Source organism: Mirounga leonina, unplaced genomic scaffold (genome assembly GCF_011800145.1).
Source record: "Mirounga leonina isolate KUSES-001 unplaced genomic scaffold, KU_Mleo_1.0 Mir_53, whole genome shotgun sequence".
NCBI lineage: Eukaryota > Metazoa > Chordata > Mammalia > Carnivora > Phocidae > Mirounga > Mirounga leonina.
The window spans coordinates 103,797,140-103,808,325 of record NW_023270807.1 but is presented as its reverse complement, the minus strand read 5'-3'; the positions used below and the strand labels follow the sequence as shown (position 1 = coordinate 103,808,325).

At 42.0% G+C, this 11,186-nt stretch overlaps 1 protein-coding gene across 1 annotated transcript in view; it reads left to right on the top strand.

The window, feature by feature from the left end:
• Positions 1-5,329: 5,329 nt before the first annotated feature.
• CNKSR3 (CNKSR family member 3) overlaps positions 5,330-11,186 on the top strand; it is a 159,048-nt gene continuing 153,191 nt past the window's right edge. The window contains exons 1-2 of the mRNA XM_034991062.1: positions 5,330-7,343; positions 7,673-7,822. The gene's annotated coding sequence lies outside the window, so the exon portion shown is untranslated. The remainder of the gene's footprint in view (positions 7,344-7,672; positions 7,823-11,186) is intronic.

The following is an 11,186-nucleotide window of genomic DNA, read 5'->3' as shown; positions in this document are numbered from 1 at the left end:
ATTCAACATTTATATATGTTAAAAAATAACATGTTAAGTATAGTTACCATCTGTCACCATACAGATTCCCTAGGCTGTACTTGTCATCCCTGTGACTTATTTTATAACAGGAAGTTTATACCTCTTAATCCAAAATTAATGGACAGTTTTAAATATTATGTGAGTGTATACAAATTTCATTTTATCAACCACATATATAAATGTGAGAGGGATTGGCGGAAAGAATCACCATCCACATCGTATTCCAAGATAAAAATCTGAATCATTCTTAGGTTTTTCTCTCCTTCATTTGCTCCCAAACCACCATACTCAACCTACCACTCATTCAATCTGTCACCAAGATCTACTTAGTCTACTGCTGAAGTGTAATCTGTGTTTTTTTTTCTTTCCTGTTATCTCTGCCTTTGGCTTGTTACCTAGATCAGTGGTTCTCAAATATGTTCTCAAGATCCCCGGGGTTCCTGAAACCCTTTTGGGGGGATCTGTGAGATCAGAATATTTTCATTGTAATAAACAATATTTTATTCATACACTCTCATTCTTTAAGGAGTACAAAGTGGTGTTTTTCAGAAGCTACGGAAACTATGATGATGTCACATCTCTGATGGCTAATGGAATATATACTTATGTGTTGTGTTTTAGAATTCCTCAGTTTTAATGTGTACCACAGTAAAAATAGATAATATAACCCATGTAAATGAAAGCTCTTTGCTGTCCTCAGTAATTTTTAAGAGGGTCACGGGGTCTTGAGACCAATAATGTGAGAATCACTGGCCGATGAATGTCTCACCTAACAGGTCCTGCCACTTCTCATGCTTCTCCAGTCTCATCCCTTCCCCTGAGCATCTCACTTTGTCCTCCATGCAGGCCATAGAGTTACCTTTCTGAAACATAGGTCTTGTACTTGCCTTGAGCTTAGAAACATCCAAAGGCTTCACATTTGACACCATAGACTAGCAGTAGAAGGTTGTCACGGTCTGGCCTAAATCTTCTTTACCAGGTTCCATCTCCTACCATATACCATACCACCTGCACCCTAGCCATTTAGCACTAAAGGTGGCTAAAGACAACAATTCAACAAGAATGCTTTTTTATTTTTTGTTTGTTTATTTTTTTCTTAAAGATTTTATCTATTCATTTGAGAGAAAGAGCATGAGCTGGGGGAGAGGCAGATAGAGAAGGAGGCAGACTCCCCACTGAGCAGGGAGCCTGATACGGGGCTTGATCCCAGGTTGGGATCATGACCCGAGCCAAAGGCAGACACCTAACCAACTGAGCCACCCAGGTGCCCATTTGTTTGTTTGTTTATTTATTTATTTATTTATTTAAAAGATTTTATTTATTTGACAGAGAGACACAGCGAGAGAAGGAACACAAGCAGGGGGAGTGGGAGAGGGAGAACCAGGCTTCCTGCTGAGCAGGGAGCTCGATGTGGGGCTCGATCCCAGGACCCTGGGATCATGACCTGAGCCGAAGGCAGACGCTTAACGACTGAGCCACCCAGGTGCCCCTCATTTGTTTATTTTTTAAGCAGGCTTCACACCCAGCATGGAGCCCAATGCGGGGCTCAATCACACGACCCTGAGACCATGACCTGGGCCAAGATCAAGAGTCAGATACTTAACCGACTGAACCACCCAGGTGCCCTGAGAATGCTTTTTTAATACCTTCTCAAACAAAACGAACCATTTCTTTGTTTATTACAGCTCTATTCACAATTGTCAAGATGTGGCAATGTCCACTAATTGTCCTAAATGTCCATTGACAGATGACTGAATAAAGAAAATTTGGGGGGTGCCTGGGTGGCTCAGTCATTGGGCGTCTGCCTTCGGCGCGGGTCCTGGTCCCAAGGTCCTGGGATCAAGCCCCACATTGGGCTCCCTGCTCAGTGGGGAGCCTGTTTCTCCCTCTCCCACTTCCCCTGCTTGTGTTCCCTCTCTTGCTCTCTCTCTGTCAAACAAATAAAATTTTAAAAAAAAGGAAATTTGGTATAAATACAATGGTGTATTGTTCAGCCTTAAAAAAGAAAAATTCTTCAATATGTGATAATATGGATGAACTTTTTATAAATAAAATATAAATTTGTTTTAAAGATTTTATTTTTAAGTAATTTCTATATCCAACACGGAGCTTGAATTTACAATCCTGAGATCAAGAGTAGCACACTTGGGGTGTCTGGGTGGCTCAGTCATTAAGCATCTGCCTTTGTCCTGGGATCGAGCCCCGCAATGGGCTCCTGCTCAGCGGAAAGCCTACTTCTCCCTCTCCCACTCCCCCTGCTGTGTTCCTGCTCTCGCTGTGTCTCTCTCTGTCAAATAAATAAATAAAATCTTTAAAAAAAAAAAAAAAAAGAGTTGCACACTCTACCGACTGAGCCAGCCAGGCACCCCAACATGGATGAACTTTAAGGACATTGTGCTAAATGAAATAAACCAATCACAGAAGTATAAATATTGCATGATTCCACTTATATGAGTTATCTGAAATCAAATGTATGGAATCAAAGAGTGGAATGGCACTTGCCCCTGGCCAGAGGGAGAGGGAAATGGGGAGTTACTAATCAACAGGCATAATATTTCAGTTAAGCAAGGTAAGTCCTAGAGGTTTTCTGTACAATTTTGGATCTATAGTCAATAATATTGTACTGTACTCTTAAAAAATTTGTTAAGAGTGTAGATCTCATGTTAAGTGTTTTACCACAACAAAATAAAATAATAAAATCTTAAATTATTGCCAAATAAAAAAGACCAGCTTCAGAATCTGTGTTCCCAAAGTATAGCATTTACACCTTTGTCATTTATCATAGTCTGACTTGTATAGTGACGGGGTAAACATGTCCTCACAAATGCTTAGTACATCTTCTTGAAAGCATCTTGTTGAATAATGAAGGGATAAATCCTTGCAATAACTAGATTCTGTTATCTGTGTATGAAAGCATTTTGTAGTAGGTACAGTCAGTGATAAGATTATTAAGACTGGTTTTTGAACCTATTTACCTTATGAGACATAGAAGGACATTAATCTCATTATTTATAAACCTGTCTTTAAAACAGCATTACTCAGTCTGATTACTCACTTTGTTTATCAAATTAGGTTCTAAATGGCTTTGATCTTTTTTCAATCATATATTCATCTGGAAAGCATGAAGATTTGCCACCACCGAGGTTATTAAAATGAATTGTGTCATATGACCCTGGACTTAATTACAGTTCTGTTCCGTTCTGTTCAGTAAGCACTTATTGAGTTAGCAGCTCTGTAGGTAGCTGCAGATGGAGATGAGTGATACATGGCTCCTGCCTTTGAGAAGCTCACAGGCTAATATGGAAAACATAGATAAACACACCAACACTATACTCATCATGATAAGGGCAATAATAAGGGAAAGAGGTAGGACCCCCCCCCCAAAATGATTAATTCTCTCTTAGGTTGCTAGTGATGTGATGATAAGGAAAAAGTTTTCAGAGAATGCATCCCTCAAGCTAGGGTCTTGAGGAATTGGAACTTTTTCAATGGTTGGGTGAAGGTTTCAGGGAGGAGGACACTTGTCTCAAGGGAAGTGGTTTAGAGGAAACCGTTGGAGGGGAATGAATAGCAATGAGTCGAGAGCTTGGCCATGAAGGTCTCATTTTTCATGTTTGGACTTGATTCTGTGAGTCCTAAAGGATTCCAAGTGAAGAATTATAAAATTATTTGGAGTAATGACAGCAGGATTGAGTTAAGTGTGTGCCTGCTAAGGGTACTACTTTGGAGGGCCCACACTCATTCAAGTATTTAAGTTTTGGTATATTTATTTTGAAAAATCAGGCTACAGCACTTTAGATCTTATTTCATAAATGTATGTTTTTAAAAAGGGTAATTTCTTACCCTAAGGCTTTCATTTATTTTACAAATATTTGTTGAGCTCTTACCATGTATCAGACACTCTTCTGTGTACTTGGGAAACATCAGTGAGCAAAATAGACAAAGATGCCTGTCCTCATGCATTGTGTATTCTAGTTTTCTTAATCCATAGTCGGTGTTGAGGATTTGGGTGAACACACTATGCAGATATTTGGGTGGGAAGGGGACAGTGAAGTTAAAGCACAGTAAGTAACTGCTTTTCCCCTCTTCCCTAAGGAACTCCTTCCTGAGAGGTATGCTTTTAGGAGGGTGTTGAGGTGAAAAAAGTGTGGCAAGCCAGGAGGTCAGGGGCTACAATAGGCATTTGCTTTTTCTCCTAACCACCTCATCAGTGATTTAAAAAAAAAAAAAGTCCTTGTTGTTGTTAGAACAGTTTGAGATGTGCAGAATAATTGAGAAGATAGTATAGAGAATTCTCATGTAACCTTACCCAGTTTCCCCTATTTTAACACCTTACGTTATTAGTATGGTGCCTTTGTTACAATTAATGAACCAATGTCGATACTATTATTATTCACTTAAGTTCTTACTTTATTCAGATCTCATTAGTTTTTACCTAATGTCTTTTTTCCTGTTCCAGGATTCCACCCAGAATGCCTCATTAAATTTAGGGGGTGCCTGGGTGGCTCAGTTGGTTAAGCATCTGCCTTCGGCTCAGGTCATGATCTCAGGGGTCCTGGGATCGAGCCCTGCATCAAGGCTCCCTGCTCAGTGGGGAGTCTGCTTGTCCCTCTCCCTCTGCTGCTCCCCCTGCTTGTGCTCTCTCTCAAGTAAATAAATAAAATCTTAAAAGAAAAAAAAAAAGAATGCCTCATTAAATTTAGTAGCCATCTCTTAGGCTCCCCTTGGCTGGAGAGTTTTTCAGCTTTCCTAGTTTTAGAGAGTTTTGAGGAGTACTAGTGAGGCATTTTGTAGAATGTCCTTCCATTGGGATTTACTTTATGTTTTTCTCATGATGAGATTGGGGTATAGTTTTTTGGAAGGTAGACCACAGATGTGCAGTACCATTCTTATGACATCATATTGAGGGTCCATGCTGCCATCATGACTTACCACTGTTGGTGTTGACCTTGGTCACTTTGCTGAGCTAGTGTCTGTCAGTTTCTTCACAGAGAAGTTACTTCTGCTCCTCCATTTCCACGCTGTCCTCTGGAAAGGAAGTCACTGTGAGCAGCCCACACTTAAGGAGTAGGGAGTTATGCTTCACCTCCGTTAGGACGGAATAGCTACATAAATTCCTTGGACTTCTGCACAAGAAATTTGTCTCTTCTCCCCCACTTATTTATTTATCATCAGTGATTTTTTTTTTTACAATTACCATGAATCACATACTCCGTAAACAGATACTGAATGCCTACTATATGCAAGGCATTAACAACACATTTTTAAAAAGATTTATTTAAGAGAGAGAGTGCATGGGCATGTGCGTGCACAAGTGGGGGAGGGGCAGAAAGAGAGGGAGAAGGACAGAATCTCAAGGACTCCCTGCTGAGCACATAGCCCCATAAGGGGATCGATCCCATCATCCTGAGATCACTACCATGACCATGATCATGATCTTGATCAAAATCAGGAGTCAGTTGCTTAACTGACTGGACCACCCAGGTGCCCTCTAATAACACATTTTTACTGAACAATATTTATTTTGGTTTTCTCAGAAACAACTACCTAGAAATGGAGAAATCTGATTTCCTGCTTTGCCTCTGACATTACCTTCCTAGGAGGTTTCGTGCAAGTAATTTCACACCCAAGCCTCAGTGTCTTCTTTTGGAAAATTAGATGGTTGAAAGGGGTTAATTCGAACATTTTTTTTCCAGGTTTAAAATTGTAGGATTATATAATATATTCAAAGAAACAGGCTTCAAGTTGTCTGCAGAAGGGAATTATTAATATCTGCCGTGGGCTGGCCCACCTCAAATGAAATCTGTGTGTAAAATCTTCCTTGTCTCTTGCCTCAGGGAATGTATCTTTTGTCTGGTATATTTTCTTATGACTCAGAGTTAAAATATATATACACAATGAAAATATCAAATGGATGAAGTTAACCTTGTTAGTAGTATGTTTTATGACCAAAAAAAGCCAGACTATTAGCAAATGACTGATTTATGGGCTTAATAGAAACCACCGCCTATGGAAAAAGTAACATGGAATAAAAACAAAGCAAAGGAGTTTGGAATTTATTCTAATCCTAGATTGAGGTGGTAGAGTCAAGGAAAGGCTCTTGTGGACTCTTCCTCACTGTTATCTCTGTTGGGAATAAGATAAACAAGAAAAAGTGAGAAAAGCTGGTGAAACCTGAGGATGAGAAGCACTGTTTAGGTTTGAGAGAAGAATATAAACATTCATTACTTGCTTCTTAGAATGTTCCTCTTTGGCCGAAAGGAAGGAGGCTCTAGGGGGAGGTCTCAGGATAGAGTGCCAGTTGGCTCTTGGCTTCATTTTAGGAAAAAGGGGAAGTCACTTTTTTCTACTCCTGCCCTTTGCAAACTTAATCAGGCTTTCTTGGGCAGCTGGAGCCTTTCTTTTCACTGATGAATGTCTTTTAATGCTTTTCTTGCCAATGCTATTATGAATGTTCTTTCCAGTGTTTTCTGGGAAGATTTATTCTTGTAAATTCAATAGTTGTCAAGGTAAATTGTAGTCTAATGTAATTTAAAGACCCAAAGACCCCAGGCCTGGCCTTGCCCCATGCTCCCTTCCTATTGCCAGTTTTACTTCTTTGGGCATGTCCGGTACCATCCCCAAGCTACAGTTCCTCCTGCTGGACACAAGGAACACTTTACCTGCCTATTCCCGAATGACAGAGATGGCCTCTGGAGGTCTCTTCCAAGTCTGTGTTTCCTGGAGCGGCAGATCCAAAGCTCTTAAGGTCAGTGCTGAGGTGAGTCAACCAGTGTCAAGTTTTCAGAGCATCTAGGACATGCAAAGTGCTATACTAAGCATTATTGAGGAGAGGTAAGTCAACTAGAGTCCCCAGGAACTTAACAGTTTTTTATGGGAAACAGACATTTAGAACAAGTCTAATCCAAAGCAGCCTAGATGAAGGCTGCAGCGGGAGGATTCTGCCCTCTCCCCTGCAGACTCAGCGGCTCTACTATGCTGGAAGCAGGGAGCGATAGAGGTGGGGAAGGGAGAGGAGGAGATACTGCAAGGAGCGCTGAGTGATGCATATTTTTCCGTTTGGCAATAGTTGTGGGGACACAGAAAGGTGACTCCAACCCCTTAACACCAGCATAGGCCTTTTTCAGCTTTGTTTTTCTGTCCCGTGGCCTCCAGGCTCAAAAGCAGCAGCTGCAGGAGGAAGACTGAAGAGAAGGGGCTGAGGAAGTCCCTGGCATGTCTCTCTGTGTCAGGAGCATGTCAGTGTCTCTCAGCCAGAGTCGGCAAATGGGTGGTGCCCCACTATGGGCCTGTGAAGAAGAGGCCTTCTGTGCTGATGAGGAGTAAATTGGCCCATGACTGCGTGGGAGGGGTGGGTGTGAATGAGACAGGCTGTCAGCTAAGGGCTCTGAGGCAGGGCACCTGGTCTCTCTAGGTAGACGGGGTGAGGGGAAGGGGCAGGCATCAGGCACAGGGCTAGGTGATTTTCCTGACGACTAATTTATTTATTCTGCATGAGATTGGTGTTAATATTCCCATTGTACTGATGTAAAAACAGGAGGTTTCTGAGGCCTTAAATAATTTACCTTAGTTCCCAGAGTTAAGGACAAAGCCAGGATTAAAAACGGGACCTGTGTAAATCCATAACCCACACTTTTTCTGTTGCCCACAGTGCCTTCTGTGATGACCTATTCTGTATTATTCGAGTGATGCCTGAACAGCCCTCTCAATCCTGGAACGGGAAGGCCAATGGGGGAGTTTCTTCCATCTATCTACCTGATGTGCAGTAGCAGTTCCATTATGGGACATTCATTTTTTTAAGGTTAATAAGAATGATCTCTCTTCAGCCTGTCTCCTAAAGGAATGCCATGTCAATATGATTACTCACTTCATTGAGTATCAGCCATCTCCTCCCACCCTGCCCTTAACTAGTGTCAAAAACTGATGATTTGAAGTTTTACCCTCCTTCCACGTTAATGTTAGTCTGTTAGGGTTTTGTGGGTAATGGCAGAAGTCATGAAGCTCCAGGGTCAGAGACAAAGGACTGAATTACACATGGCACAGTAAACAGCAGGAGCACCAGCATGTTTGTGTCCATTCCCTTGTCCCCCAAGTCCCACAGGGGGCAATATGGAGGGTCTGGGTAAATGCTGCACAGGTGGTGGGTTTGAGTCACAGCTGGGGAATACTGAGCTTGAGGAACCCACCATTTTTAGCAAGCAGGAATAAGACTACTTTTTTTTATATGGAGGTAGACATGACCTCACCCCCAAGGTTGCTCATTGCAAACATGATTCTGAGAATGATCTGAGTAAAGAGAAATCAGGGCTTGCATTCTTGGCATTCTCAAGAGTGTGAGAGACCCTCTGAATACTCTCCTAATAAGCAACCCCTTGGTCCTATACAGTCTTGACTTTTGGCAAATTTTCACTTAAATATGTTACTACATTGGCTCTTCTGATTAATCTGACTGACAAATGCTAGAGCCAAATTCATCAATTTTCTTTCATATAGACTTTCATTAAGGGTATGGTGAACAGGACTCTGATACTTGCAGTATTCACCTCAACCATACTCCCCAGGATTCAACCAACTGCAAGTAGGTCCTAGGGAGACTGGTGGATGTTTTTGTTTCCCCATATAGCCAGGATATAGTCTAAGACCACTCTGTTATCCGTCACAATTTGTGCAAGGGAGTTTAGACTGACCTACTGATCTTTAGTATCATTGACAATAGTTACAGATGGCAATAGATGGGCCAAGAAGTGAGCTGTATTCCCAGCGAAGGAGTATCCTGTGATGTCAGGCCTAGTAGAATAGTTCAGGACCAGCCATGCCCACATGAATCTTTCTGTTTGTATGGCCCATGGATGGGAATGATAAATCCAGCAATGTGTCTGATTGCCACCTGAAGCTCCTGCTTCACTTCAATGGGCCATATGATTGTTTTATTAGGCTATGGTGCTGGATGTAGGCGACTAAGAGAGCATTGATTATTCCTCCCCTCCACGTCTACCCCCATGACTTAACAAAACCTGTGTAATGGTGACCTAAATCAAGTTTAGCAAAAAATCCCAAACTAGAGTGACAGAGGTGCCTTTGTACGTGACAGTTGCACCACAGGATGTCCCTCCACTGGTAACAGGGGTCTGAGGTGTTCCCCACCCCAGTGCTAGGACTGTTACTTTCCTTCAGTGGCTGTGAAGTCATGCTTTCCATGCCAGTAGCTATAATGGCACTTCTCTCTCCCCTCCCCCAGTCATTCCCTAGTTGAACCCCAACTTTTTGTCTAGAAAAATCAGGTACAAGTGGGACAAGAGCATTCTTTATAAATTTACAGAGACCAGTTTTGTCCTCCTCCTGGCCTACGTGGAAACTCAATGTACCCAACTACATGGTCATTGTCTTCATGATCTAAGACCATTGTAATTCAATAAGAGAATCCAGGTGGCTGACTCAGATTTAAGTTTGGATATGGTAGGTCCCCTTTTGTCTGGATTGCCACTCAGAGGGTATACCAAACAGGCTGTCCTGAGGTTGCTATTAGGGGAGAAGGCTATGTCATGTTCAGAAATTGTTAGGGTTGGAATGTTGGATTTTCAAAATAGGTATATATAACCCCTTTCTTTCTGATCACTACCCGGGACAAACCCTTTTTGGGGATTGCTGCATTCAGTGGCCAAACTACCTTACTTACTTGTGGACCAGGAAGTATTAAAGAAGAAATTTTCAAGTCAGAATCTTTTTGAAATGATTTTTGAGAAGGCTGGTCCAGTGTTCAATAATCTCTGAGACCCGTGGATTGGAGGGAGCATGGAGTACCCATCAAATATCTTAACTATTGGCCCTTGTTGGGTGGTCTTTACAACAAAAGGCGTACCATTTTCTGATTATAAATGATCCAGAAAGCAGAAAAAAATGACATCGTTTCATTTCCAGAGCCACAGTGGTGTGGCCAGAGTTGACTGATTGGACTAGAACAGCAACACTGTACCCTGAAAAAGTGTCAACTGTGGTGAGGTTCCAACAGTATCCCTGGGAGGAGGTCAAGGTCTGACATAGTCAATTTGCCAAGAGCAGAAGGCATTAATACCAATGCAGTATGGCTTCTTTTACCGTAAGACAAATGGACCAACTTTTGGCAGGAGTTACAAGTCACAGTGTTAGCTTCTGCATTATCATTTTTTGTTGCATGGGTGGTGCATTTTTTTGTATGAATGTGGTCAGTGCAGTGATGGATCCAAGTGGCCATGGTGGCGATCTGAATGGCGCAGCCTTGATCAGCAGCTTGATTCTAGATGGTCTCATCAGAAAATGGACCCCTGTGGGAACTACATGAATGACAACCATGACTTGTTTCCATAGTGCACGCCCCAAAGAGGGGTGTCTTTAATCTCTGTCTGTCCGTCATCTTCCAAGTGGCAGACCAGACAGCTAAGCCATTGGCAAGAACCAAGAGTCGGTAAAAATATAGCTCGTTTCATTAAGGGGTTTGTTGGCCAGAGCTGTGAGGACTGCCTTGAGTTCTGCCACTGAATGAAGCAACTTCATCTATTTTCAGTTCTCCATACCTGGCACTGGGTTTGAACAGCCACAACAGCCCAGTGAACACCACTAGGTTTCAGCTTAGACAAACCATCAGTGAACCAGGCCTAGGTGTTTAAGACGACCTCTGTAAATTGGGGAGCTCAAAGGAGTTTGAGCCAGTGGGTTTACCTTAAATGGCAGAGTGGAGGGATAGAAGTTTGCCTCAAAGGGTGGCTGCCATTTATCATGTAAACCCAAGATACCACTAGAGCCAAAGCAGCTGTGTTCTTGGATGTACCATTTCAACTTCACGAGTAAGGCTTGTGGGCCCTTCCCATCGTGTTCGTCATTGAATCTGAGTCGACCCAACTCCAAATGGGAATATCACAAGACCTGTAATTTCAACAAGAGCTTAGTAGGAGGTTAACAGCTACTATTTAATTTAAATTAATTTGTTTCAGTTTTTAAATTTGAGTGTAGCTGACATATAATACTATATTAGTTATAGGTGTACAACACAGTGATTCAGCGTCTGTATACATTATGCTATACTCACGCGTGTAGCTGCCATCTGTCACCATACAGTGCTCTTACAGTATCGTTGACTGTATTCCCTATTCTGTACCTTTAATTCTTGTGACTTACTAATTCTGTAACTA